The sequence below is a fragment of the Hippoglossus hippoglossus genome, chromosome 14, assembly GCF_009819705.1.
Source record: "Hippoglossus hippoglossus isolate fHipHip1 chromosome 14, fHipHip1.pri, whole genome shotgun sequence".
NCBI classification, from domain to species: Eukaryota; Metazoa; Chordata; class Actinopteri; order Pleuronectiformes; family Pleuronectidae; genus Hippoglossus; species Hippoglossus hippoglossus.
Window position 1 is genome coordinate 23,280,316 of NC_047164.1, and position 23,458 is coordinate 23,303,773.

Below are 23,458 nucleotides of genomic sequence, written 5' to 3' on the forward strand. Positions count from 1 at the left end.
GCTATTTGTTTTATACAATGCCTCTTAAGAAAGGGCAAATGTTCCGTGTTGATTGAACCAGGGAATCATTGTGCATCAGCTCGTATAGCAAAATGCAAGCAGTGTGGGTTAAAGAAGTGGAGGCTTTATTGATTGCTGTCTGTGTTCTCTTGTTTGCTGTGTAGATGATCATTGCCAGTTCACAGCTAGAAGGCTGGCTTTACACAGGGCTGTCCTTGATCAAGAAGTATTTGATAGCTACTGTTGATAACAAGTGTGTGTGTGTGTGTGTGTGTGTGTGTGTGTGTGTGTGTGTGTGTGTGTGTGTGTGTGCTTGCATGTGTGTACAGGAGCAGGACTGATGGTAAGGAAAATGAGAAGTATGCTTTGACTTTGCTCAATGTGGGGGCATGCAGCCATCTTGTGTGTATTTGTTTTACAGCATAAAACAAAGCGTTTTTCTAGTTTCCGTCATGACTTTGTGTAGAAACTGCCTTTCTCTGCATACCACTTATTGCCCGTTACTTGAAAAGCACTTTAAAGGGAATGGAGCATATGGTTTGTCGTAACGCTTGAGGTTCAGGCTTGATTATTGAGCATACACTGGTTTGCGGTGAACCGGTACATCCTGTTAACAAATGAATTTGTTAATTAACAAATGACAAGTCCTACCAGGTTAGCTAGCCTGAAACGCTCTTCAATCAGGGATTTATCAGTGAATTTTCACATGCTGAAATCTCAACTGGAATAAGATCAACACTGCAGGGGGTCCAGTGCTTTTTGAGGAAAGACATTTGCTGAAACTGCCTGTTCCACCAAACCAGTGCAGTAAGTTTCGACATGGTTTTGAACTACAAATGGCAGTTGGAGTTAGTTTACGCGAGGTCATTTAAACGGAGCCTCTACTAACTTTAACAGCGTACACATACAGCTCTGTGCAGCTGCACATATTGAACTGGAAACCTCACTCATCTGTCTGTTCGAAGCCAATTAGGCTTATATGTTTTGGCAGCAAAGAGTGAGACTACAAAACTCTTTGCACCACCAATTAAGTATACAGGTACATTTGTTTTAATATACTTTTTTTGCTTCCACATCAATCAATCTATTGATTTTGTTTAGGCCACAAATCAAAATTAGCATCATAGGGCCTAACAAGGTGCGACATCAAGAGTAAGGCAAAATGACCTCACCAAAGGAGATAAAAATGTAGAAACCTCAGTGAGAGTAGCATGTGAGGGATCCCTCTTCCAGGACAAGATAAAAGATACATGTATCAGAGCACATTGACAAAATAACACAATAAACATACACTACGTTCAAGAGATAGACAGTGTCTCGCATATATTCTGGATCTACGAGAAAAAGACAGGAAGATTTATTGAGACGTTAATGTGTTGAAGATGGAAAGAAGGAAAGAGAGGCTCCATGTGTCATGTGTTGGCATGTCGTGTGTGTGTGTGTTTGTGTTGGTCATGTGATGAGGCCGTGAAGGCCGAGGCGGATACCCTGGTATTCAGGTGCTGTTGCTTTAACTTTGACAGCCATAGTTATTATTTTAATGGTTAATTAGCTGTCTGCCTCTCGTCTCCCACTGTGCATTTGTCTGCATGTCTGAAATATCGTTACTTCCTGCCTCCCCTTGTTACATCAATACACAAAGGTAGCTGCTAATGTACAGTGGAGAAAACTGAGGCTTGTTTTTATACAACAGAATGTGAATCTTTTAACTAATCAATCATCTGTAAAAATCACCAGTTAAATGGTTATGAATACCATCATGATGATCAAAGATACAACATATTTTATTTTCATTTAATTTGACTAACATAGAGCAAAATAACTTGATTCTTACTTCAAAATGTTCATGCTTTATCATATCAGATCTATCATCTCTGGTATAATCATTCTGAAAGCTGTTCAGTGTCTCCTAATTCCTGTTTTACACCTGACAGGACAGATTAGGGGCAAACCTAGCTATTCTCTGTTGTTTGTGGCTTCAGACAGGCAGGGTGGAGGAATTAGTGAAGCGTTAAGATCCTGATTGGCAGCAGCCGCCGTTTCTTTATGACACAAGCATCTGGTGAAACGTTGGACTTGAAAGAGCCAAAGAAAGCAGATGAATCAGACAAGGAACCATCCGACTGAGCGGAAGCTGCCAATGTCTAACCAGTGCACAGGCAGTCTGCAAATAATCCCCTCCCAGACGTGTTTGCACTACTCTCTCGCCTGTTCATTTTAAATTAATTACTCATACTCGCGACATATGGTGGTAGAGAGTTTGTCATTATCACCACTGAAGGTGCAGTTGCCGCTGTTTAGGTGAGACATCTCCTTGTATCGGCCCTCGTCTGATTAATACCTCCTGGGTTGGAGAGAGATTTACCTGCACGCCAAATCTGGTATTCAGCAGAAGATACAACAAGAGGAACACACCAACTTTCACATGATGGATCATGGCTATCCTGCAGTCGATGGATCTACCTCCGGAACATATCACTCCTGCAGTCACTTTCTCCCAGTGATTGTGGAAATGAAAACTGGGGCACAAGCTGCAGCCATGGGCCCCCGACGCCCTGGGCTGGGATTTGCTGCAAGTTATCAGACGCTGTCCGTAGTAATTCAGATTGATGAAAGATAAGGAAAACTGATTGTATGGGATGATGGACAGCTGTATCACAGATAAATCTGGCTATCTCCGAGCCAGCCAAATTGACAATTGTGAAAGCAGAGCGGCTTCTATTTCAGACTCTGGTAGTTATTCTGGCTCCGTCACGCATGTTAGTGAGATGTCAACTGAGAGCAGAAAGTCCCCGTGCTCTGCTGTGCAAGCAAAGATATGTGTGAAATGATGTGAAAATTTCAAGACCAAACAACAAAATTGATATAACTCTAAACAACACCGAGTTCTGCTTCATCTTGTGAATACGCCTGCAAAACCACTGCTGAAACTCAAATGATACACAAAATAGCATAACTAGATCAAACTGTTGATTTTTGACTTAATTATTTTCAGACAATACTCCAATACTTCTATCTTACTTTTTTACAATACTTAATTTGATTTAAAATTGAAATGACTTTTTTTTCATTCACATATCCCTTTTGTTTATTTTTGACTAGATATGACGCAAATAGTTCTGCATTGAAGTGATAATCTTTACGCAAGCACAAGCAGAGAGTGAGGATGAAGCAGATGTTTGTATTTAGATGGTGCTTGCATACGGAACACGTCAACAGCTGCAGCAAGGCACAGTTTGTCGAGCATTTTATTAGACAATTTAGGGTGGACAATGAATGCATTGAGAGCAAGATTACAGTGTATCTGCTCTTACAGCAGCAGACATGTGTGTTACCTGAAATAACTGCAAACCTGAAGAGAAGCAGATATTGCAATATTTCCATTATTCGCCTGTGTGCAGCAGATGTAGGGTAATAACTGTAATAACAAATGGATTCGGAGCAAATGCCTGTTTTACCTGGTCTGCCAGAATCATGTTCTTTACTTTATTTAACAATACCAGACTATTAAAAAATAACATCACAGGACCACCTGCAGCTGGAGCTGGGACTGTTTTCATGTACAGAGAAGTAGAGAGAAACATTCGGTGGTTAACATACGTGTAGTCGGTATTAGGTCGAGAAGCCTCATTACTGGGGCTGAATTAACTTTACCTGAAGTGATTGTGGTTTTACTGTTTAAAACCTTCAGGCTGAAAGAGGGGATGTTGCAGAAAATGGGTCTTCATTGCAAGTCTTATTTTTATCTCTGGTTACTGATATACAGTGTGTAAGTAAGTTTATTTTTTTTCTTAAATGACAAGATCCCACCCAGCGATGAATTTATCTTACTTGTCTGTGTAGCCGAGGCCTAATCTATCTTTTACTGCTGTCATCTAAAAAACTACACATAAAAGAGCCTATGTGTCACCACCGGGTAACATGTTCATTCATCACACTGGTGTAACCATCACCTCTGAGCATGCTCACCAACGTCGACCTGACATTGAGCTGCTCCCCAGATATGCAGCATCGATACAAGCTGCACCGACTGCGTTCATTGTAATCAAGGTGTGGGACTCAGTGCTGCCGTATGGCTCTCTTATGGGTTTTTATGGGTTCTTAATAGTTTCAGTGCAATAATGTTGTGTTGTGGCAGAGCAATATAATGACGTGGCTGCAAACATTACAACAAAAGCCACAAAACACGAGGGGAACATATTTATTGATGCACATTCTTTGGATCTGCGTAATCCAGTGTAAGGCTGAATAGATGATAGGCTTCCTTTACTGTGGTGTGTGCCTGTGTGTCTGTGTGTATATGTGTGGCAGCTTGCTCAATTAGTGCCTTTACCTAACCCTATTTCTAAACTGCAGCAGCTAATATGTTTAGGTGGTCGCGGTGGATGCGAGCCAAAAATCGGACACAGCAGAGACCAGGATTCACATCCATAGTCCTGATTGTGGTTTAGGCAACAATATCACTTTGGTTGAGATCAGGGCAATATGGTGGCAGATGGATTGGTAAAATTGTAATAAACCTGTGAGAAGTCACCATTAACTTTTTCTGTGTTAAACTACGGCACAAACCTCAACTAGGAGCTGTGAATCAGAACAGAACCATAAAACACTAACAAGTCATGCTGGAGGCACTACAAGTGGATATTGTGCTGCATGGTCAGATATTTGGACGGAAAACAAATATTATATTAAATTAATACATGTTTTAATGATAGTTCAGGATCAATTTATTTTTCCCACATTAATGAACAATACCCTAATTAAATTCAGGGATAACAATCTGGTTATATTGACATTTCCTTAAAAATCGTATATCTACTTTTACAGTTTAGTTGTGTAGAAATGTGAATTGTAAGTGACGCCCTGTCTCTTGCTCCAGTGAGACTTAACATACTCACCAATTTTTAAGGTCAAAACAACTAAATGGCAGTTATGGACAGAAGAATAAAGATACACACATGCACCTAGACACAGACACGCACACTATATTTGTTTTTCTGTTTGTTTTTGTTCCACTGGAACACTGGGATTGCAGTATGAATACCATCAAATAACAGCACTGACTGGAGACTCAAGGAGACTTGACAGACAATAGCATCAGTTGCTTCACTACAGAGTTGTTACAGCTGTAATTCCAGTGTACAAACATATGGAGCTATATGTGCTTTACTTGTTGAGACTCACGGTAGTCTCACAGTTACGATGTGTTTCCATTCAAGCTAATCTGAAAGGGTTCATGAATAATAAGTAGCTGCCACTAGTCAACAAGAGTTAAACTGTTATTCTGTTTATCATCAAGTCAAATTAAATACTAGCTATAATCATCCCAATGTCATGATCAAATTGCAACAGCATTTACTTTAATGACTGAGAGGTGTGATTCTGATTCACATCATAAGACATGATGTTCAAGGGATCATTATCACAAACAAGTGTTGTCAGGGTTTAAGTTTGGTTTTACATGCCAGCTACATCCTATTGGACAGTACATGCCAGTAAATCCACCTCACAACTGAAAACAACTTACTTTTCCACAAATACTTACGATCTCATATTGCAATAAACATGTGTGAGGTTATATAGACATACCTGCAGGAGCCAGTCATGAAAGTTTAATGGAGTGACTGGTGGGGTCACAGGCCAGTGAGTGATGGGGTCAGGGTCACACTGCCCGCTTCATCTTAGCATAACGGCTACATCACTGAACGGCTGCGGCTCACACCCACGTGTGTGTGATGTCCACACCGCCAGCCCTGTCTCTCCAGTGAGTTTGCCCTCGATAATGGTCATCAATAATAGAATTCTTCATTTCGTTTCATTATAAACTTCATTTATATTCAGTTTGGAGACAGTGGCAGGGAGAGCCAGAGCACCCTGTAAAACCACTGGCCTTTACTTAATGCTCTCCCAACTTATTGGCACAATATAACTGCAGCCTACATTGTGTTCCTGCCATGACTGTATAGTCCACATGGAGCCTCCACTTGTCCCTTTAACAACATGGAATTTGTTAAAAATTAAACAAAAATGTGTTGTAAGCATTAACAGATATCTCTCTCAACGTTATTGACACATTTGACCATATTTTTACTGGTCAGGCTGTATCTGAATATGTCACAGACAGGGAAACACTGTAAACACCTCTTTTTAACCATTATAGCAATTACATGTTGTCAAAAGACAAAGTGGCCTATACAGACATAGTAAATTGTAGGTTATAATTATATTATGTCAATGAATTAACAGGACATTAAAAGAAGGGCAGTAGGTTTGTGGGTCTCTCTCTCTCTCTCTCTCTCTCTCTCTCTCTCTCTCTCTCTCTCTCTCTCTCTCTCTCAACCGAATATAAATGGAATGTATAAAGAAATGAAATTAAACATTCTATTATTGATGGCCATTACCGAAGGCAAACTCACCGTAGAAAAACAGGGCTGATAGTGGCCACGCCGCCACTGAAACAGTGAGATCTTCGGGTTACGGCTTAATGAGATCTTAAAATAAGGGTTCAATGAGATCTCAGGGTTAGGGTACAGTGAGATCTTCAGACTGCCTGACAGTCATGGCAGCTGTACTCGGCTCTCCAGACATGCCTCTGGTGTCTTGCTGCCAAACCTTGTTAGCTAGTTTTGTGATTGTTGTATATGAGGAATTGGTTAGATGTATTACTGTTGTACACTGCTGGAGACTGGGCCAGGACATTAGATTTAAAAACTGATCTTGTACATTACACGGTAGGTTTGTTGATGTGTGTTAGTCTCACCAAGTTTATGGGTGCCGTCCCTTTGTATTCTTGTTTCTTAGTGAGGACTTTTGTTTCCATTTCTGATTCCTGGTTTTTGTCGGTAACTAGTTAAGTCTAGGTTTGAATCCTCTTTCTGTTATATTTATTTCTTCGATTTGGGCAGCATTCTTTTGCCCTTTGTTTTCCTTTGTAGTTTGCCTCACTCTTTCATTTATTGTAATATTGCTCCTGACTTATGCAATAAATAACTTATTTAACCAATTACACTTGGTTTCATGTTCCCCTTCCCCCCACAAGCTAAGGAAAAGCTAAGAAAGGGGACTGTCTGTGACTGTCTCAAACAGAGGTTAGGGGACCGGCACAAGCCCCACACTCTGCACAGATATTTATCCACAATAAAAATTAAGGCAGAAATGGTCATGAGCCATAATACTCAGGTTATTTTTTTCATTGGCAACTCTTACGTCTTTCTTCCTTGAATCTATGGAGCCATATTTCATTGGGTCAAGTTGTGCTGGTGAACTCTCTCTTTGCTCGCACTTTAGAGGCTTGATTATCATCAACTTGCTCCCAACTTGGGAGGCATCAGCTGTGATTCTAATTTCAGTTGTGTGTGTATGTGGCAGAATGATCTTCTGTAAACAAACCATGCAGTGAGCAGTTGAATTGCTGCTCTTCCATCTCATCTGCCTCACCACCCTTACTTTAAGGGGCCATAATGTCCATGATGGACCAAAGCCAAACTAACATTGACTTGTAATTTCGAGCCTGAAGCAGCTGGATATATTAAAGTTAGTATTAGGTGAAAGAGCATGTAGCAAAACGCTACTAACTGATGCTGTTCTTAAAACCTAAAACATGTCACTTGACTTAAATATGACATGTAATGAGCTATTCATAACATTTAATGACCTGACTGGTCATTTCTATATTTCAGCTGGAATAGAATAGAGTAAAACCGAGACTTCAATATGGCTGTGTAGAGTCAAAGCAGCGCATACAGTATTGGCCTACTTTGATCTGGGATGAATATGGAAATAACATCTTTCTCGATTTAGACTTGGCAAGACAGGTATCAAGTGTTTCCCTGGCTAGATGGATGAATCTGGAGGATACATACAGAGTGCTGCTAAATTATTTACAGCTTTCCATCACCAAACCAACAAACTGGATAATAACCTAAAATCATATTTGGAGATATTGCAACATAAGGGAAGAAGCATTGTACTGACACGTTCGATGAGGCAAAATGAAAACAAAGCCTTTTGTCTTCTCTGTGAGAGCTGATCAAAAGCACATGTGCCACGTTTGTTTTTGGCCAGCTCTCTCAGCATGAGAACAGTATGAATCATTACAGGATCTCCACTACATGCTAGTGTGTGTTGTGTTAATGTGACAATTAACTCCAAAATATCAAACAGGAAATATAAAAAGAATCTGTGTGGTCAGCGACAGTGTGATTTAAAACATGTTAGAACTTTGTATGTGACACAGAAACTGGATATGGACAGGATAAATAAAGGAGATTTTTTTGTATGCTTTTTTGACTTGTTTTATTTGCAGCACAATGGTTTATTTTCTTTTGTAAATGTGTTGAGAAAAAGTCCCTTGGACAAAAACATGGACTCCCAGCAGACCACAATTTTTCCAATATGCCATTTCCATCTGCATTTCAAACGGGTGAGCCGAGGTGCTGTAAAGGGCACAGCTTTCTTCTTCTTCACAACATATCATCATCCACACACCGACACAGTGCACATAGCTTTTTTTGCTGGAGAAGGGACAAGCTGTTAAATATTCCTACCCACCTGCAAGTTGTTTTGACTGGCAGGTATTTGTGAGCTGTACAGACAAATCAAATAGCTTGCATGGTTCTCAATCAAAATGCTAGATCTTGTTTGATTTGGCAAATCATCCCATTTCACAAAGGTAGCATTATGATCATGTTTTGACACACGCACGTTCTCAGTCAAAGGAACTTTTTTGTTCTCATCACTGACAAAATGAGTGAAGGGAAGATGTGGTAGTTTATCTCTACACCCAGCCCACATGTCAGTCATCCACTTTTATGCTGTCATTGCAAGGTTCAGCAGAATCTATTGTGGCCAGCACAGTGTGATATAAATAGTATGCTTTTCCATGTTTTTTCTAAACTGCTGGCTGCAAACACAGCGTATACTGAAAAATATAGCTGTTAGCTGGAATTCAGGTGTTCAAATCCTTTTGCAACATTTAAGCAACAAGCGGCAATGAGTGGATTGCAAGTTTAATAAAGGAGCTCATTGATGAAAAAATAAATACTTAAGTGCTGTTTATTAATATTTCCCTCCAAAAAGAATAAGCAAAAACTTTAGAAATTAAGAGCAGACTCATGAAAAGAAACAGGCTAATGCACTGGAAGGTGCTATTATGATACCAAGCTGGGGTTTGCCCCTTTTCTAGCTGCAATGGCACCAGTTTATTTAGTTTTCCTTTGATACAACTTCCCTGTGACACAGCTTGAGTTACGGTCAATTTCCTGCTATGCCCCACCCTTTCAGAATTTCTTTGATCAAAAAACATGTGTGCCATCAATCAATATAGCACCCCCAACAGGGTGATTGGAATGAATGTGCGCCTGCTTTAGAATTTCAGTTTTTTCTGTTTTTCCCCAAAACAGGAATTCTATCAACTAAGTTAGGAGGTACAATCATTTTCTGGTATTTCTGGAGCTCCCTATGGGTCCGGCTCAAGATGCTTTGGTCAGGGAATTCCCAAAGTTAAATTGAAATTATCTATGGAGATAAATGATGATTGGAAACACATACCCCTTTTCCTGCTAAGCCTTTGGTTACGTTAATTTGATTGATAGAACTGTATATCTGATAAATTCGAAGGCCAAAAATACCCTGTATGTTAAACGGCCTGTTTGTAAAAACGACTTTGAGCTGTAAATGAGGATCAAGTCCTCAGTCAATAGTCAATGAAGTCCCTTTGAGCGATTTGCATGGGATATCACCCAGGAGAAAGGTAGTCAACTTTGTACAAGATATAACCTCCTCTGGCAAACATGGTGAAGTGGCTGCAGAACATCTTAAATCAATAGAAATCCAGGAGATAACACAAGAGTTCTGTGCTATTTTTATAAAACCTGGCCGGAGGATTGGCTTTGATTTCTTTTATTTCTAAATAATCCCATTAAATTGATCTCATGATCTAGCGAGGCTTCTTGCTCAGACCACACGATGGACATGAGGTTCCAATGGCAGATCTGACACCACTCAACTCACCCCATGCTGCTCTGTGCCAGTGCTTTCTATAGCAGTGAACAAGTACATACAGCAATAACTATTACATGATGATCCTTAAAGTTATCATAATTGTAAATATACGTATGTGATCAAACAATGGCCATTTAAATTCACATATCATGCTATTTGAAAGTATATTTCCTGATGAAAGCACTTAACTGTTATGTTTTACCCCTTGAAGATAATATATAGTTGCACTATGCTTTGTATAATTAGCCATAACCATAAATTAACATTACAGGAGGCAGATTGAGGTACAAACAAATTACTCAAACAACTGCAATCCAAAGGTGTTTATTGTTGGCTGACACAGGGTCCTTGAAAACATGGAACAATGCCAGCAGCAACTAGGTTATAACTATTTATTATTTTAATATTCGATCAGTCTCACAATTATCCTCTCAATTCATCTACAAAACTACAGAAAACAATGACATACTCATCACCGAGCCAAAGATGTTTAAAACATGGAAAAGTGACAAATCTTAACCTTGAGGAAGCTGAAACCATCAGCTGTTTGTGAGAGCTTGTGTAACTTGTTGAAATATTGATTGCCAATTCATTCTTCGTTGCAGCTCTGCTAACAAGTATTGTTTGTGTGTATCCAAAGCACTCTCCCTAGTGTCAGTCCTTTATCTCTTTGCATGTTGGACCAGACATCATATGTACTTTGCACCAGGGAGCTGGCAGAGTAAAGTCTGTTTCAACTTATTTAGACATTTGTATTCACACAAATAGTTCCTCTAATTCTAAAAGCTGAGGGCTGCAGTGCATGTGTGAAAGCAGCTGTGCCCATAACACAGTGCACATCCTGCATCCGGGTTACACCTCTCTGCCACTAATTGAACAGAGCAGATGCAGAGAGAGGTGTGCCTCTCACCCGCTGGGCAATACTGGCAACTGTCTTCTACATGAAGCAGCTAAGTTTTGCCCATAACGTTTTATTGATAGAAAAGAAATACACAAAGAGGAGACTGAAAAATCAACACATGCACTAAGTTGGCAACACTGCATGTCAACCCACCTGGCAATGTAACACAGACTGTTCCTGAAAATGTGTTTTGAAAGTGTATCAGCCAATGGGGAAACTTGTCCAGAGGACCAATGGTGTAACTTTGGCCAGTCATGCTACACTTGGCTGTCCATTGGTGTAACTTCATCACAAACTTAACTCTTTCACACATTCACTAAGCAGGCCATGGGCTGTACAGCCAAGAGAGGTTTGAAAACGCACCTCACGGTTGCACTGGATGACATGTTCCTGTCTGGAATACATCTGGTCACAGAGTTTGCATCAGAGGCGCAGGTACTATATGTCATGTTTGTGAATGTTTTTGAAACAAGTTGGAATACATCTGAGACCCTTTACAGTCCTGAGATAAAACTGCATTTGAGAAAAATACTGTAACTCATGAAAAATAACTCAGAGAGACCTAGCGTGTAAACTTTGTTTTGTTCTGATAAACTGCTACAGGCATCAGGATCATTATGCATTCCATTGATGTGCCATTTGAAATTCAATATGTTTGCAACATATTTACTTTATGGCTTCAAGTATAGAGAATGCTGTAGAGGATTAAACCTGTGGGTGTAACAAGATCTACAGCACCTCAGTAAAAACATGCCATACACAATGCTATTATAATTCTGGAAAACAGTTTGAGGCCAAATTCAACATGGACCTCCTTACTATGAACTATAATGCAAAACATTGTGTAAAAACAACAGCAGGAAGTAAGTGAAAGCCACGTTTTATACATTACAAACTTTAGTGAGGCTAATTAAATATGAGATGTTTGAAAAGACATCTGTTCAGGCAAACTTACGTGAACAACGCTACTTTACTCTGTGAAACCCAGACAGGCTTTTTTTCATTTGTTATTTTTCACGTTTCCAACGTTGCGGTGGAAGAACTTCTTCTTACACTACTTGTTATTTTCTAAAAAGCAACAACTTAATGGTAAGTATTTATAAAAGATGATGACAAAACACTTTATATTACAGTTTTGCCAGTCAAGTATAAGGATACTTTGCCACGTGGAATGGGGAGACAGGAATCGAACCACCAAACTTCTGGTTAGTGGACGACCCGCTCTATCTCCTGAGCCAATTACACCCGCTTCAGCCAGATTGGACAGGTGTGCAGTTGTGAGAAGACGGAGTAAGGCTGTTTGCAACAGCAACAATCATTTTCATCTTCAGATGTGGTTGGACAACATGTTCCACAAACTTATCTTCAGTTACAGAGTCAGACCATTAACACAGGGAAGTCCAGTGTATTTTTTAAAGTTCCTCGACTAAACCACTAGTGCAACTGTAGTAGCCCTCATGGAAACTCTGTATTAATGTTTGACAACTAAAACCTTTAATGCTGATCTCCTGCATGATAGTCAAACTCGCTCCACAGCCCATTTATGACAAGTTCTTCAAATTAAATGTCCTTTATCAATGTCCATGAAATGACACACACAAATCACTGTGGAAAGATGTACTTTAGATAGTGACAACACTATGATTATTTGGTTATGTTCAGGGAAAGTTTGGGTAAAAATTACTTTTGTATAACACGTAAAAGAAAAAGAAAAGAAAAACAATGTTGACTTCCCTTCCCCACATGGACTGGTATGCTTTATTGCTTTATAACAATCACACCTGTCACCTGTCTGCCTTTTTTCCCCGGCATAATTCCTGCAGATGTCTCAGGACTATTTTTGGCCCAGATTTAATGCCTCACAGAAAGGGATGTGCTAAACTATGTGCTGAGCATTGGCACTGGACAACCTGAAAATCATGAGGTTCATATCATCTGATTATGATAATCATCAGATTATCATCATATGAACATAAGTTTAAAGATACTGGCCTCATTCAGGTTATAATCTAGTTTTAGAAATCAAACTAAAAAAGGCTTATGCAAATTTTAGGATTTGGACAGTTCCTTGTCACATGGAACTTATACAAGCTGTTATTGGGTGGCTGTGGCTGAGGGGGTTGAGCGGTCAGCGTTTCGATACCAGTCTTCCGCAACTGCATGCCTAAGTGTCCTTGGGCAACACACTGCCCCCCGAATTGCCCCTAAAAGAGCAAAAAGTGCTGCCCAAAGATGTGACTGAATGTGTGTGTGAGTGGCTGAATGGCAATATACAGTAAAGCACTTTGAGTGGTCATCAAGACTAGAACATACTATATAAATACAGACCATTTGCCATATCAGAGCAGTGTTGTAACGATGCTGCACTTGAAGATACATTTTTTTGTTTTGTTTATTTCTGGGCATGAGACATTGTACACAAAATGCATGCATGCATGCTATTAGTGTAGTAAAGTAGCAGTGATGGTGCAGCACATCATGTTCGCACCTCAGATACAAGTGTTATGTTTGGAGCTATTTTTACATAAGGCTACACGCTCCTGACCAATTATAAGTCAGTCTCAAGGTGTCAATCATTATATCACACCCCCTTATCAGACATACATTAGTGCAATTAAGAATAAATGGTGAATGGTTTCTAGTGCACTTTTTTTTTTTATAATGCATTAATCCTACACTACTGACACAGTCATCAGGGGCAATTTTGGGTCCAGTATCTTGCCCAAGGACACTTTGGCACGCGGAATGGGGGAGACATGGATCCAACTGCCAACCTTCTGATAAGTGGAAGCCCTGTTCCACCTCCTGAGCCACAGTCACCCGCACCAACTAGAACATTATTGGAAAAAGCGTATAAGATGTGTATTTCGATGCTTGAAGGGGGCTGGGTGGATGACCGGTACTGCAGCCAGCCACCTGAGCCAGATGTTTTGGTTTCACTTTTTAGGAGCTATCATATTGTTCATCTTTATATACAGTCATTAGTTAGCATAGCATGCTGTAACAATGTTGACTGGGTTTTCAGGAAATGTGCTTGACCTTGTGACAGGAACTTATGGGACGTGCTATTCATTCATATTATATCAAAGTTGTCTATTATACATAAACTTAGTCTTCAAATTTCTAATATATTTAAATTCACCTCTAAAATGAAGAGTTTCATAGGCTGATAGGAATAAAAGCTCCAGGAACCTACTGATTACACTCATAGTCCAAAACATTTTTTGTATTTATTTAACTAACCAATACAACATTAACCAGCAGTTAAAAAGAATGAACGTCTACTTAGAGGGACACCCTTTTTTTCACAGCAGTGCTTTATTCCACCACAAAACAGTTATGATACTTTGGATGAACATCCAAAAGCTGTAAAGCGAACTAAGAGCAGAAATGAGTCATCTCCTATCGCTTTAATTAGGATTTGTTTGCCACAGTTGCTTTGATTGCCCTTTGAATCCTCTCATCCTGTGAAACTCAGAGACAGATTGTGTGGCTGCGTGTGAAAGGCTCACATCCACAAAGAAAATCACAAATTCATGTTGGACACAGTAACGTTCTGAAAAACGGATATCTAAAGACCCAGCAGTTGATTTTCCTTTCTCCTCCTGCGAGGACGTAGATGTTATCTACATCTTTCAGAAGTTGCACGTGTGTACATAGGCAACTGAGGCCTCTTTGATGAGAGGTGTAACATCTTCAAAAAACACAAGCATATCCAGTTGCCTATGTTCACTTGTACAGCTTCTGAAGATACCATGACCTGGGTGACTGATAGTCTTCAGAGATCTATATCTACATTTTATAAATATTTAATTTATTCCAGCTCTACAATAAGCTTGATTTAAAAAAAAATTTGAAATATTTACTCTTGGTATTCTTTATGTCATGAATTTTTACCAATATTGTAAAAGAGAAAAAAATTCACAAACTCTGTAAACGTTTAGGGTAGTTTTTAGAATGCAATATGTAATAATATTATCGGCTATCACACAACAAGATATAACACTATAATATTTGCTAGTGGTTGGAAAATGTGTGTTTTCCAACAAGTGACATACAAGATTACTCTCACCTTGACAGGCCAGCTGCCCTGCAATGCATGAGTGGAGCACACTTAAAGGAAAGTGGGAGATTAATATTGCAGCAGTGCACTACTTTTTTATTTTCCTGGGTTGGCCAGTAATGGAAAACAAAGCCTTGCGCTGACTTTGTTGTTGGTTGTGGCGTAAGGCGTTCCATTGTTTTCTAATATTCAATGTTGAGAGGAGAAAATGTAATCCATGAGGTGGTTTTATAAGGGCATTGTTACTCTGCCTTGACTATACTGTCATCAGCCCTTGAACACACCATCATTTTTTTGTTAGTCTATCAGCCTCGAGGCATTTTTCTTTTTTGGGGAGATGAAATTCAATCTGTGTGTGTTATGAGACTTGCAGGTGCATCATATACACCTAAGAAATGCATCATGGTCGTATCAGAGAATTTATGCTACTTTGTACTATTCAACAGTGTTATGTGCCACACAGCCACCCCAAAGCCATTTTAAAACATGAAAAATACATAAAGGGACTAAAATTATATGATATTTTTTATTTATTTATGTAGCACTTTTCAAAAGAAAGTTACAAAGCTACAAGACAAGATAGGAAGACATTCAAAAAATGATACTGGGTTTCTTCCAGAGAAATATTTTTATGTAAAGATGCAGATCCTTTTTGGAGGAAACATAATCACTGGCTGCGTCATGTTTAGAGGTAATTTTAGGTTTTTGTTTGAGTAGAGCAAGCACTATTAATACTATTACATGTATTAATAATGGCAGTAGTCAACAGGATGTGGTGATCCAGTCATGTCTGTGGTTCAGGAAATCAAAGCACTCCAGGTAAAGTCAGTGAAAGAAAGTGGTTTTAGTAAATGTAAATAAAAAGGTTGTCTCTGAAGTCATTGATATTTTTCCCTGTATTAAACCAGACCTGGATATCAGGTGCTGTGAGAATGTGGTCACCTGTTAAAGGCCAGCAACACTGTCTGTGCTGTGTTTGTAGAACTTCTCATTTTGAACCATGCTAACAGATATTTTTGCAGCTCGTTACTCTTGCAATTCGTGCCACAAACAGTTATACCAGTTGTAGAGAGACCAGAGAAGCCTGAGGCTCACCAGTGGCTGGTTTGATCACCCAGTAGCTTGTGTCAGTGCCAGGGTCTGTCCGGTGAGTTTCAATCTCAACTCATGCGACAGATGAGACATTTTAACTATTTGTATCGTCCATGGCCAGAGACATGAAAGTTGCATCGTTGCATGGACATTTTGTTTGTAATCTCATCGGGCGAACAATTTGCGTTGTGTTTTGTGCGTTCGTACCAAACATAAGAAATAAGAATAAGAAATTAGATTGGTCTGCTTGGTAGCATATGTCTTGTCCATGTTTCTTGGTGGCTGCATATTCAAAGAAATATCACCCTCCTTCTTCCTCAACCATTTACTGATCACACACATCATCAGCTTCTCTCTTTCCTGTGTTGTAGTAACTTCAATAAAAGTAACTTGTTCAACATTTATTATCTCCAATGCTAACATGATCCACTCAGTTTCAGTCACCACTGTTTGTGGCACACACATAATGTCAGTGTTTTGTATTTTGGAATGCAGAGTGACAGACACATCAGCGCCACACCAGTATAATTGCTCACAACGACAGACTAGTTGTGTAGGCTCAGCATTGATCCCATGCAGAATTATAAACCATGCACACTTCTGATGAAGAAGCCAGTACACACACATAACACAGGCAGTGTGTCCTGGGACATTAAATGCTTGACAATGCTTGATAAACAGAATAACTGATATTCAATGACCCTAATAATATGAATAGCATGACATGACAAAGAAGATAGACACAACTGACAGACATACAGACAACAACACAAAGCAATTGTAATCAGTGCTGTACATGAACGCGTTCAATGAATGGGTCACGTTTTTGGACAGAACAAATCAGTTTACTCTCGCGAGAATGAACGCCACTCACGTTATACGCCACTGTTTTACAACATGCCGAATGACGGTACAGACGCATCTACTACTGCTGCAGAGTTTTATGAACAAACAAGTGAACACTCAGAGCGAAAAAACATGCAAATTACATCTGCATCGAATTTGAAACGACACATCGAGTTGAAGTATCAGAGCAGTCATGGGGAATACCTGCAAATTAATGATGAACACAAGAAATCATTAACGAAGGGTAAGACTACGAGGCAACAACTGCAAAGTTCATCCACCCAAGTGACGCTCACAGCATTTGCTGAAGGACCTGTTGCCTTTGTGTCCCAACAGCAAAGGGACAAACTTGCACTGGACTACATTGTGGGAGATCTTCAGCCTTTGAGCAAGGTCGAGAAGCCATCGTTCATCAAATCAGTGACTGGTTTGCAGCCATCCAGACGTGTGCGCTCAAAAATAACAAAAAAAGTGAACATGAACTAGTTCATTTTTGGAACTGTGAACTTCAAAATCTTTACAAATTTGAACATTTTCATCTGTATGAACTGAAATTTGAACGAGTTATTTTGAAGTGTGAACTGGCACAACACTGGTTGTAATGATGTATGTGATATGAAGTCTGACATTTGTGTAATGTGTGTGTCTGTGTGCGTTTGGATGTTGATATGAGAGGCAGTGAGTGGTGTTGGATACGTTAGTGTGTGGAACATGATGGAATACGGTCGCCAAGCATGACTGTTGACACACTCTTGTATAAACAAACTCCTCCAGTGGCTAAAGATATTTTGCATTCTTATAAATAAACTTTACATTTCATTTAGCGGACGCTTTTATCCAAAGCGACCTCCAAACAGACAGGGACCCTCCCTCAGCTGTTGGGAGTTTAAGTCTTGGTTAGCACTTTGGCCCCTATGCTGAATGCATCTGGCTCTGCACCAGGTCAGTGATTATTGGCTCTGACCTCTTGTGAATGGTATGGCACCGTGGACATAGTTAGCGCTTCCCTTCTGTGTAGCAGGAATATTGGGTCAGGGATTGCTGTTTGTGCAAAACAAGTTTTCCTCCAGGTTTGTGTTGAGCATGCAGAGGTGACCTCGATCTGTAGCACTTCAGAACGGGTAGCAGCATGTGACCACACTTCTCAGTCTGTACGCAGCAAGGTCGCTGTGGGATGTTGAAGGACAGATTTTTTTGTTTGAATGAAAATTTAGATTTTCTCTTTTGAAACTAGCCGAGACCTGCAGCCAAGAGGTAGTGTCCTGTCATACTGTGAAGCACCACTGTGTTCAGGGTTTATCTAGCCACTTATTGGATCTACAACAGTGAATATCAGGTTGCTATGGGTTTGAGTATATTACCCACTAGAGTACAGAGCTGAACATGTCAGACACTGCTTATTTTATTTAGTTTTATGAGATTACGTTTGACAGATCGAACGACCTTCATTAGTTCCACTTTTAGCATTCTTATATACTATTACCTTTTCAGTTGGACTGTCAGTTTGGGTTAAGATGATACTGTCTGCATATCTATCTTTAATAACCCTTATTTAATTAAAATCTGATACCACAGCTTGATACAGGACAAATGACCATTCTGTTTGCTGATTTTATTCCAATCTGTGTTCATTTTATTTCTCCCACCAGTGTAATAAACCACTGATGGCACCCAACATTTGTAAAGGTTACAGTCACTCAGAGAACATGTCTGAAACTGACATGATGTAATCAATTTGAGGACGACTGAATCAGTTCAAAATGACTTTCTAGTGACTACGATGATTGGAGTGAGCACACGTTGATGCCTCTGTCACTCCTGCTTAGCATTTTAACGCAGATAGAATGATGATGTTGGAAGTGAATGATGTGATTTTAACAGTATTAGCGAGTGCAATGTGGTGATAGGGTGAGATGTGACTTGTGAAACAGATTTATTTTTAGAATGTGTGTTTGGGTAGAGTGTTAAGGAACAAGGACAGCAGCAATGACAGTGTAAGAACATATAACTGAATATAAAGTGGACATTACCTCCAGGTGTATGAATGTTATGGAGGGTGAAGTTATCTTGATTTACCCTTCATGTGTGGACTATTTGAGACGATTGTCCAAGATGTATTATGCCATTCCCCCAAAGCTGACAATATAAAAACACATGCTTTAAATTTCGGTTTTTTCGGGTCAATCATTTCAGAAAAAGCAAAGTTATTAATAGGGTAGCTGTGGCTCAGGAGGAAGAGCAGGTCTCCACTAATAAGATGTTCAGTGGTGTTATCCTCCGCTTCTTAAGTCTTAATGTCCAAGTGTCCCTTGGCAAGACACTGAACCCAAATTGCCCCTGACGGCTGTGCTGTGAGAGTGGAATGTGCGATAGAGAAGCGCTATATATAGAAGTTCTGTATGAATGTGTGTGTGTGTGTGTTAGTCCTAGTGTTAAGCGCTTTTTCTTGTAAAGACTAGAACTGTGCTATATAAATACAGTCCATTTTACCACAAATGCCACTGCCGTGACTTATTACTCATTGAGGTGCTGCCACAAATGAAACACACTTTAAATGTTAGAAGCCAACGTAGCTGCTCCTAGAAAATAATTTAATTTTGGAATGAAGACAAATCTGGTGCACCAAATGAGCTCACCTTAAAAAGGAGCCAACCACACTGACACAGCCCAGTTAACATGTGAAAAGAGCAGAACTGCAACACTGGACGCTTTCAATTACAAAGAGAATCATTCTTCTGTAGCGAGTGACAATTCATGTCACTTGAGGTGGAACCGTTTACATGTCAGGCGCCCGTTACAAGCTACACCAGTGCTTTGTTGCTTATTTACCTCTAGGGAACTGCATACACTCTATTCATGATCAATTTACATCCAGGCGACATAGCAAATGTCATAGCAGCTGATTACTGTTCTGACACATGCTGTAGTCAAGCAGCAACACTGAGCAAAGCAACACATGCATATTATACAACTATTATACTAAATAATACACAGTATTGTAATAGCTGATTGTATGGTGAGAACCTAGTCAGGGCTACTGAAAATCCTTATATAATGATATTATTACGTTAAAAGATACACAACATTAGTGAGTTTTACCCCAATTGGAAAGGCCACAATGTTTACCATGTAACTCTTACTTCACTCTTAAAGTTGCAGTGTGTAGAATTTAGTGACATAAAGTGGTGAAGTTGCATGTGGCAGCTGAACACCCCTCACCTCACCCTCCTCTTTCAAACATGAAAGATAACCTGTGGTGACCTTCAGTTGTCATAAAAACTCAAAGGGTGTTTAGTTTGTCCAGTTTGGGCTACTTCAAGAAACATGGCGGCCTCTGTAGAGAGGACCCCCCCGAAGTAAATTCTAGGCCCATTCTAGGGTAAATAAAACAACAATTTGTATAATTTAGATGAAACACACTCAAAAACATCACTAGGATTATTTTATATAAAATGTTTGTCAATAGATCCCTTTCATCTAAATCTTACACAATGTTTTACACAGCAGTGCAATATAAAGTCAGATGCAATGGAGAGAGAGCTTAAACATGAGTGTAGAGTCTGTTCAAGCAGCCACAGCATCTTAAACAGGCAGAAGAAAAAGAGGGTGAGAGACAAAGTCTCGAGACCTGGTGTGACTCAGGTCTCAGTTCCTCAGACCTGAGTCCACGTGAAACGACCTATACTCTGGTTGTTTTTATTCACATGGGCTCCGGTCTCTAATATAGTTTCACTTCATTGCTAAGAATTACACACACAATGACCATTGAGCATAATCCATGCACATTTGTGTACGTCAGAATAAATATTTCAACAGAATACTACAATTAGCTGAAATAAATTCCACTTAACAATTAGCTGCTATATCATGGACTCTAGCTCTAGCTGGTTGTAAAAGGTGCCTCTATACACACACAAATTCTAGACCAGCTTATTATAATATAATGAGATAATTATATGGTTAATTATACTTTTTCACACCTGGTTGATGAAATCCAGAGCAGCCAAATCCTAAATCTAACATGGAGAGCTACACAATAGCCTGTGTACTATTCGCATCACATCATACACCTACACCAGCAGCAGAGTTTAGCGAAGCTATAATGACTGTCTTATGTGTGTATATAAATCTATATTTGAAACTGAAAATACATGCTGAGTTTGTGGTGGTTTTTATCAAGTGCCCTGAGGTATGAAAACATTCTCCTTTCTTAAAATTGTAGAGTTAGAACCCATCAATCATACCATCAGTTTCCCTCACGAGGATCATTAAAGTTTCATCTAATCTCACCCCTGTGAAGTACTTCATGAGAATAAAACTTGAATGTCATGGTGTCTTCACCTCTGTGTGACACAATGAACTGATGAGGGACTATTCAGGGTATAAAGAAGCAGCTCTTAAGGAACAGCTGCATGGCCATTATACTCCAGAATGTTGTTTAGCATGTCAAACATATTATCGCTTAAGAGATGTGCATTACATCTAAAAAAGTGTAAGCAGGTCTTACAGAGAGGCTAGAAAAAAAACTGTGTTCATAGATTCCATTAGATTCAAAGTGCTTAAAGACATAACAAAATATTTAATAAGAAATAAAGGAAACACGATGAAAGATAAATAATAAATGAAGAAAATGGCGTTTAATTGAAAGTGCTTTCAAATTTTAAAAAAACACAGAGGAGAACATAGACACTAAAACAAAAGAAGCAGGTGGAAAGGCAAGTCAGGACGGCTCTTATACATGCAGCATAAAGGAAAGTCCTGCTTTAAATCTGGAACAGTTAGCAATTAAGTGAAATTAAGTGAGACATATATTAATGTAGGCAACCTGGCCAGGACAACATTATAATCACCATGCCTACTAGCGCTCACCAGTGCATGGATATGAATGGGCTTCTAGTCTATAAAGTAGTTGCATCAGCTTGCCATTTTCAATTCAGCACTAATAGCTGCAACTTCAGTTCCATCCTCCTGCCCTAGGATAAGCACTTGATTCACGTTGAAGTCCAGTATCGGTCTCACAAGGCTCACACACGTTTGACCAGTAAGGTACTCCAATGGCAAAGCCTAGATAAAAGTTGCCCACTAAATGGTATTGGGTCTTTGTGAACTGCACTGAGATCCCTTTCTCTATCTCCCAGAAGAGATGGCACACTTCCTGCTGGGGGAAGAATTTTAGCTTTTTTACGAGAGGTCAGTGATAGTAACTTGGGCACCAGAATCTAGAAGAGGGGTCATATTATAACCACTGAGATTACATTTCAATTAACACATCTCACCAATTACCTACGTTAATTGTTGTGATTTCGCATTCCTTGTCCTTTCTTAACCCTCTGTTCTATTTGTTGGGCTGACAAGTACGCTCAGATGATGAGGCTTTGCTGCTGCTATAACAATTAATAGGTCCTATGTTATATGCTTATAACTCAAGAATACATTATGTGGTTGTGCCTCATATTTAATACCAATATCTGTCTGGATGCAAATATGACATTTAGTTTGAGCCCCATCATTCTACAAAGAAATAAATAAAGAGTGCTACAGTGGTTTCTGCTCCAGAAACAGGTCTGTAGGAATCTCTCTTGCTCTACTGATGTCATTGCCTCCTTGCTAGTGAGCCTAACCTTGAAGATGTCAGGCTTTATCATAGAACTAACTGCTCTGGTGATTTTACCCTCAGTGTGCATTTCTTTCAATCGTTGATCAGTCTGTTTACTGATATTGCTGTAACATATATCAGATACATCATCCCCTATTTGTCGGCCATGTATTTTGAATCCTCTCCTTTGTATGAGATATTTGAGGGAAATCATGCTTTAAATGTGGCTTTAAAGCATGATTTAAAGGTGGCTACATGATCTGTGGAGCATGGGACTGGTTACAGTCATTGTCAGTGAGTTGAATCCTGGTCCTGTGTGAAGTTAGTGAGACACTACCTTGTTTAAAGGTTCAGTGTGTAGGACTGAGTGGCATCTAGTGGTGAAGTTGCACATTGCAGCTGAATATCCCTCACCTCACCCTCCCCTTCCAAACATGGAAGAGAACCTGTGGTAGCCTTCAGTTGTCATAACTCAAAGGTGTCTAGTTTGTCCAGTTTGGACTACTGTAAACAAAATGGTGGCCTCTGTAGAGAGGACCCACTCCAGTTGTAAATATAAAGCATTTCAATATAAAGGACCCATTCTACCGTAAAGAAAACAACAATTTGTAGAATTCAAATGATTACACACTAGTGAAAACATTACTAGGATTATTTTATATTCAATTTCTGCAGATAGATCCCTTTCACCTAAATCGTACATACTGGACCGTTAAGTGTTTGACAGCACCCATCAAAACTATAGATCTTTTCTAGCTGTGACTCAAGGGCATTCGTTTGAGTAGCCATATTTGTTTTTGCAGTTTCACAGTGTGTATATGTAGCTTGTGTGGTGAGGTGAGCACCATTAGACTGTGAGTGAAATATTAGCTTCAGATACTGACATTCGATCTTTTAGAAAAAAGTAATAGTTGTGATGGAAGTTTTCTGGAAGCTGGTGAAAGGAGAACTCAGGCAG

The 23,458-nt window shown here is 39.5% G+C and overlaps 1 protein-coding gene across 2 annotated transcripts in view; it reads left to right on the forward strand.

Annotated features, from left to right (window-relative positions):
• The window catches only part of opcml (opioid binding protein/cell adhesion molecule-like), a 312,515-nt gene that overhangs the window by 183,824 nt on the left and 105,233 nt on the right, over positions 1 to 23,458 (forward strand). The gene's annotated exons all lie outside the window — the stretch shown is intronic.